Raw genomic sequence first — 7831 nt, 5'->3', positions numbered from 1 at the left:
TTTTAAAAACTATTTTCTACGTGGGTTAATCTTACCACTTATTCATTCGGTAATGTCTAGTAACACCAAGCACTGGAAGGAATTGAATAAATTAAGTCCCTGGTAGTCTCTGTACAGCAAACACACAGTGGAATGTCAAATAAACAAGATCCATTAAATACACAATATAAACTCAGCATTCTTCTAGGACTGTAGGGCTGGCAGAAAAGGTACATAGAAATAAAAGATGATTTAGTCCTTAGGTTATGAAATTAACAAACTTCAATATCATGCTGTATTTTTCTATGAGGCACTGATTTGCAGCTTGAAGAATCCCATCAAGTGCCTAGCAAAATGAATGAAAAACAAAGAGCTTAACATAAAAGGGCAAATTTAAGATTTAATATATATATGTCATATCAATGAACAAATGGTATGAAAGGCATCTATTATGACAAAAAGATTCTCAGACTGGATATAGAGTAAAACCCATGTAATGTTGCATATGGCACATTTAATACAAAGTGATTTGCGAACACAGTTTGGAAAGTTTAAAATATGGTTCCTGAGATTTAAAAATAGTAATAACAAACAATATGGTTGGAAGGTAAAGTTGAAGAACTCTGTTATACCAAAGTTAAAGGAAAATGAAAGTTAATGAGTGCCCAGCCCACAGAATTGAAAACAAACACACAAAGGAGTATTACTTTGAAATTTTAGAACTCAAAAATAAAGAGAAGATCTGAAAAGCTTCTAAGGAGGAAAAGAAGGTCAAATGCAAAGGTACAAGAGAGCAGACATCCCAACAGCAACATGGGCTACTAGAAGACAATGGAGAGGTGCCTTCAAAATTCCAAGAGAAAATAATACCAACTTCAAATTCTAGAATCAAATGTGGATGGAGGTGGCTTGTGGAATTTCAAGCGCTCGTTGTAGTAAACCTTTGCTCTATAGATTTGAAGGGATATACTTTTAAAAGCAAGTCCACAAAATCATGATTAGTTACAAATATTAGGTAAAATTAAGTTAAAATAAGTTATTTTCTATTTGAAAAAAAATTTTAAGTGGAAATTGTTTAAAGCAGTCAAAGTACAATACAATATTGGCATCTTGGTGTCTGAAAGCAATCATATTACCATATTAAGAATTTTAAGAATATTGTTTCTTATATGGATTGTTGGTTAAAGGGCACAAACTTGCAGTTAGAAGATGAATGTCAATTCTGGAGATCCAATGCACAGCATGGTGATTACAGTTGAGCAAGACGGTGTTGTATACTTCAAAATTGCTAAGAGACTGGATTTTAAATGTCCTTACCACAAAAAAGAAATTATAACTATGTGACTTAATGATGGAGGAATTAGCTAACATTGGTGGTAATCACAAGGCAACATATAAATGTATCAAATCAACTGTGTACCTTCAATTTACACAATGATATATAACAATTATATCTCAATTTGGTTACATTTTACACCTTAGACTTAAAAAATATTGTTTCTAAATATGAAAATAGCTTACCAGAAGAAATACTTAAGAGTTAAAAATGGTTGCCACTTACAGTGGGACTCTGTATTAGACTGGTTTTGTGGGGTTTTTTAAATTATAAAGCCTCCTAGGATGGTTCGGTTTTTTAAAACTACCAAATGTGTTTTGTTTTAAATGTTTAATAAAATAAAAGATATTCATTACAAAACAAATGAAGAACAAACACCTTCAGAACTTACCATTACTTAAAACACTGACCACACCCATCTTTACTCTATGACATATACCAAGGTACTTTTTCTAATTCCCAAAGTGTAAATATCACCATTATGGTTGATTTCAAGCTACCAACATGATGTTACTGAATGTAGAATTGGGAAGAGATGCAAATTAACTCACCATTACGTAGTATTTCCACTATACAGAAACAAAAATTTTAAATAACCTTAAAAACAAAGATAATACCTAAGTGTAGTAAAATAACTAGGAAATGATGAATTTTAAGTATTTATTAACATTTTTAACTCATTTAGTTCCTTTATTTTAATTCATTTAATTGTGGGTTTATATCAGTTAATTTTTTTAAATGGCTGTATTTAAAGCATGCAAATTTCCAGAAATTTAACAATTGTCACACTTGTAAACCTGTTTGAACCCGCTTGAGGGCACAACTGACACTCAGCATTAACATGCCATCATACTCCTGTGGAGTTGGATGGTTGTTAGATGGATAGATAAATGGATGGACAGATGGATGGATCAAAACATAACTAACTGAAAACATTAACCATCCAAGAGGCAATTCTCAGGGAGAGCTTTCCTCTTTTATAATAAACTTTGAAAATTGAAGGCAATGTATCCACAATGACAGTCATGCTGTGTGATAGCTGTAGTTATTTATACAAGCACTGTTAGTTGCTCTGTTATGAAGAGCATCATTGCTTATTATCTGACAGTTTTAGCTACATTCATTAAAAAATTGGAATGTTTCATCAAGTAGCACCATCTTGAAATCTAAAGAAACTGTCAATAATTATCAGAAACCATGTATCAGGACCCAGAGTGGATATTTGCCTGGATTATCTGATGAGGCTGTGTTAATGGAATTCAATTCTTCAAGGAAATTACAAGTATTTGAAGGCAGATATTGTGTCTGGCTTATTTTTCTAGCCTCCATAACACTCACACAATGTTTACAACTAGGTTGGAATTTACCAGCCAGTATTGCAATGACCTATTTATGTGTTCTTTTCTAATAGACTGTAGACTCTCCTTGAAAATGAAGTTTTATCTTGTCAACTCTGTATGACAGTGCCTGGGTTATATTAACCACTTACTAAATATTAGTTCAGTTAGATTGAAGAGTTGCCTAATAATTAATCATTGAGTTAAATTAACTAGATTTATTCAGAACTCAATTTAATGTCTTGTTGGCACAATCCAAAAAAGGCTATTAAATAGGCAAGTCTTTGTATCATTAATCAGTATAATATATAGTAGTTGAATTCAAATTCTAGCTTCATCTCTTACAAGCTTCCAGAACTTAATCAAGTATATAATCCCAATAAACCTCAGTTTCTCTATACTATCACGTAGCTAATAATAATACAATTGTTAGGATTAAACCCATGTAAATGGCTTAACATAATATCTGAAACATAGTAAGCTTTTAATAAAGGTTTGCTGCTATATTATTATGCCTTTATCTCATAGATAAATCTGATATGTGGTCATAATGCATGATTGGCCTAAAGGGGTAGCAAAGGTGTTTAAAACAGTGAAACATATTCCCAATTGTCAGCCACAAGGCTTCTCATAAAATTAAATTTGTAACGTCCAGCAGATTGTTATAGTTTCCCTCCTAGATGTAAACTGTGATTCATTAATCTGAATCAAGATTATTAAAAGATTATTGAATTTTGATCTTTTTTCTGCCTTGGGTTTACCTTGGAGATCTGCCATGCTAATAGAAGCCATATTCTTGGTCTTCTTATCTGAGTAGTTCTCATGCCAACCATGGAGGTTAACAAGTTTTATTTATTTACCCTGACAGGAAAGCTGATGCTTAAAGTCAGAAAGCTCAAGCATAAATTACAGGACTTGACTCCTCAGTCCTCACCACCCAAAGCCCTTCCTATTACAGAATCTTGCCTTGCTTAGATTACAGAACATTTCATCTCACTTTTCTTCACCAAGATTTCTATCTTGAGATATGTGGTCCGGGGAAATCAATTACATGCATTCACTCCTGATCCTTAGTTGTTGACGGTAGTTTTAAAAAGTAGCTGAAGACTCTTTGGCACATTTTCAATTGAGAAGCAGCGTCTCTTTTTACTTTCTTGGAATTTGGGTGAGCTTTTAACTACTTTAAGTAATAGAGTATGACAGAAGTGACACTATGTTACTCCTGAAGCTAGTACATAAAATTTTCCACCTTGTTCCCTGGAGAACTCCCTCATGGAGTCCTGAACTGCCAGGGAATGCCTTGTTAAGAGAGGACCCAAGCTGTATGCAGAGGCCAGAAATAGACGTTCTGGTCAATGGTTCTAGGTGAAGCCAAACTTGACTAAACCCAGTCCAGGAGTCAAACATGTGAGTGGAGAAGCTTCCAGATGATTCCAGCTCTCAGCCATTCAAGTTACCGCTAGCTGTTCTACTCTTCCCAACTGAGGTTCAGATTTTTTCAAAACAGATTTTATTTATTTATTTGAGAGAGAGAGAGAGAGAAGCAGACTCCCTGCTGAGCAGGGAGCCCAACTCTGGGCTCAAACTCAGAACCCTGAGCCAAAGGCTGACTCTTAACCAATGGAGGCACCCAGGCGCCTGGAGACCTCAGATTTATGGGGCAGAGAAAAGGATATCTGCTGTGCTGTGTCAGAATTCCTGGCCCCCAGAATCTATGAGCATAATATGATGGTTGTTCTATATCACTCAGTTGAAGGTGGTTTGCTACGCAGCAGTAGTAACTAGGACATTTACCATGAACCACAAGGGAAGCTGTAGAGGTGAAAATTCACAGGGGGAGGGGAACAAAAACAACCATCATTTGAGAAATATTGTTGGGAAATAGACTCAAGCACTTAATGTATAGGTATACAGCATCTCCTATCTTTGTCTGTTCAGTGCTAGCAAATGTCTTCATCTTCATCCTAATCCTCTGCCTCCATCTTGCTACACTAGACACCCCCAAAACATAGATGCCAAGACACTTTCCCTGATGAACTATATGTGAGATGCAGCTATATGTGGGAAGAAATTTTTTAAATATGGGAGGAGAAATCACTCCTGCTGGGGTAAGGAAAGAAAAGGGCATAAATTGGAGAAAGCTCTTTTTCTGAAGGTTACTCTTGAATTCTATTCTTTTGAAACAAATGATAGAGGCATGAAAGGAAAAAGAAAAACAAGATTTTTCTTAAAACTGGAAGAAAACAAAGATGCTTTATTAATTTGTCTCACTAAATCATGCACAACATCCTATGATTCCTACAAGGTCCTGGATATTTACTAGTTCCTGCTATTGTATCCTTGACCTGACTTTTCGTCACAATATTAGTCATGTGACAAAATATTTAAGACTTGGCTACATGCTGTATTTTTTATTCATATTACCTAAGCTAAAAAATCAAAACACTATCAATTACAAAACTAAAAGCCATATAATACTCATGGCTGCAAAATAAGTAAATCTCATACAAATAAAAGTACAAAAATAATAATTAGTACCTTTTAATTAAAAACAATAGGCTAATTTTAAAAGGTCTCTGTAATTCCCCACAGTTTTTTAGAGGTATTATTTAGCACAGATCTTGGTAATGAATAACAGCTATAATTCAATAATAAAAATGGTAATTACCCATGTAATGCTTAAAACCCTATGAGCTGAGTACATTTTCCCCCATTTTACAGCTGAAGAAAGGAACACACCCAAGGACACATCACTAGTAAGATGGGTCCAGAATAAAACAGGGTGGGGGGCCCTATTTAAAGCCTGTCAGGCCAACTATCTAAATTACACTTGATAATTTAAAACATACCTCCAAGTGCATCATTTAACCTCACTGGATCTGGAAAGCCATGCTGTGAGTCAGCCTGTAGTTTTTATTTTATAGGTAAAGAATCTTCAGCTCAGGAAGGCAGAGCAAATTTCCCCAGGTCAAACCATAGCTATGAAACACTTTTGTACATCACAACCTCTCAATAAGTAATACTTTAAATGTGTTCTGTGAGAACAATAAAGGATGTATCAGTTGGAAATATGGTACCTTGTGAGGAGACACCTTAGTTTTGTGAGAAATATTTTTAAGAAAAAGAAATGAATGACTACAGATATAAAATTGGCACCAAAGTGAATATTTGTTCAGAATGAGAGAACAGATCACCATAAATTACTAATTTTAAGAAGCTGAAAAATATGGGGCACTTGGGTGGCCCAGTCAGTTAAGTATCTGCCTTCTGCTCAGGTCATGATCTCAGGGTCCTGGGATTGAGTCTCGCATGGGGCTCCCTGTTCAGTGGGGAATCTGCTTCTCCCTCTCCTCTTGCCCCTCTCTCCCTACTCAACCTCGATCTCTCCCTCTCTCTCAAATAAATAAACAAAATCTTTAAGAAAAAAAGCTAAAAAATACCTCTGACATTGCAAAAATCCAGAAAATAAAAAAAGATTTTTATGAAAAAATTAACACAGCTCTGTAATAGCTTTTCGCCAAATTTTCGGTTGCATGCTCCTGTATCACATCTTCATATGACAATGATTTTTAAAAATAATATTCTAAAGAGAGAATAGAAAGATAATTTATTCTTTCTTTTAAAATGCCTGATTGCAATCTGTCTTTTATTATTGGCAGTTGAGATGCCTAAAACACATGACCTCATACACAGGACTGGACTGCTCCCTATCTGTAAAACGACTGCAGGTTTATGTCCTACAAGCATACAATCTCGGAAAATGTTATTTCAGCAGTTCCTATGAACAGCATTGGGGGGGGGATGATAATTGTGCATCCTGCATTATTGAATATATTCCAGACATGAGAGGACTTCTATTTTGACCAGGAATCAACAAGAACTGAGTCCTCTCTTGCAGTTGTGCATATCCAAGGGTTGAAATAATTGTCTGTAAATTAGCTTCGAGTCTACATACTTCAAGCTTCGTTTCTCCTCTGTGACCCACCTGCTTCCAGCGCTGGGCCCTGGTGCATCGCAGCCTACCCCTGGCCCAGCACCTCCATGCCACCCACCAGAACCTGAAAACGACATCATAGAGGAAAAACCAGCAATAATGTAACTGACTGTAGCTGTCTACCACTCCAAATCTACTCTTATCTCAAGATCCCAAAATGTTCACAGCTGTTCCTAGGTCTCTGGACAGGAGAGTAAATATGACAGAGAGGAAGACAGAAAGGAACAAGACAGAGGTCTGAACAGATTGAAGTTAAACGTCATACACTTTACCAAATTGTATGACACATCTATACGAAGACAAGACTTGGATCTCTCCAGGGCTTTGGGAAGAGCTGGTCCAACTGAGGGGCCTGCAAGGGTAAGCTTCATTAGTGTCATGGTAAACCATCTCTATCTTCATGAAAAGGATGGTAGAGAAGAGAGCTGCAGGAAGATTAAACAATTTGGCTTTTAAAAGCTTCCATTTCTTCTTCCACTTGGACTTTCTTTGGCCAGTCAGGAGACAATCAAAATTCTAATTATCGAGTAGCACCTGGGTGGCCCAGTCAGTTAAGTGTCTGCCTTCGGCTCAGGTCATAATCCCATGGGATCGAGCTCCACATGGGGCTCCCTGCTCAGAGGGGAGTCTGCTTCTCCCTCTCCCGCTGCCCCTCCCCCTGCTCATGCTCTCTTTCTCTCTCTCTCAAATGAATAAATAAAATCTTCAAAAAAAATTCTAATTATCTAAGGATCTGCCCACAGTGCTTTCATCTCTCGGAAGAACTTGATCTACACTGGGCTATAAAGGGACTAACTGGAGCACTTAGAGTATCCAAATAATTTAAGCTGCAGAACCACCTCATCTAGAGCAATTAAAAAGTGTTCTTGGCTAACTTCATTTGCATATTTATATTAATTCTCCACTTTACTTGTATCGTATGATCTAAAGGGCTGCATTTAATTATAACACAACCCTTCATTTATCAACCACAACCGACACTAACGGTAAATAAGGGTTATCTATCTATCCAGAATAAAGCCATCATAATCCACAAGGAGAAGTCATCCTCAAGCTGGAAAGGCTTGAACAAACATGATGGCAAGGGAATGGAGACCCAGCATTAGTGGAAAGCAGTTGGAAATAAAGCTCTTAGTGGTTTTAAATAAACACAAGTCTCCAGACAGACATTAATTCCTTCCCAAA

This window comes from Leptonychotes weddellii, chromosome 2 (genome assembly GCF_054177405.1).
Source record: "Leptonychotes weddellii isolate Sample4059 chromosome 2, ASM5417740v2, whole genome shotgun sequence".
NCBI classification, from domain to species: Eukaryota; Metazoa; Chordata; class Mammalia; order Carnivora; family Phocidae; genus Leptonychotes; species Leptonychotes weddellii.
This window is presented reverse-complemented; position numbering follows the sequence as displayed.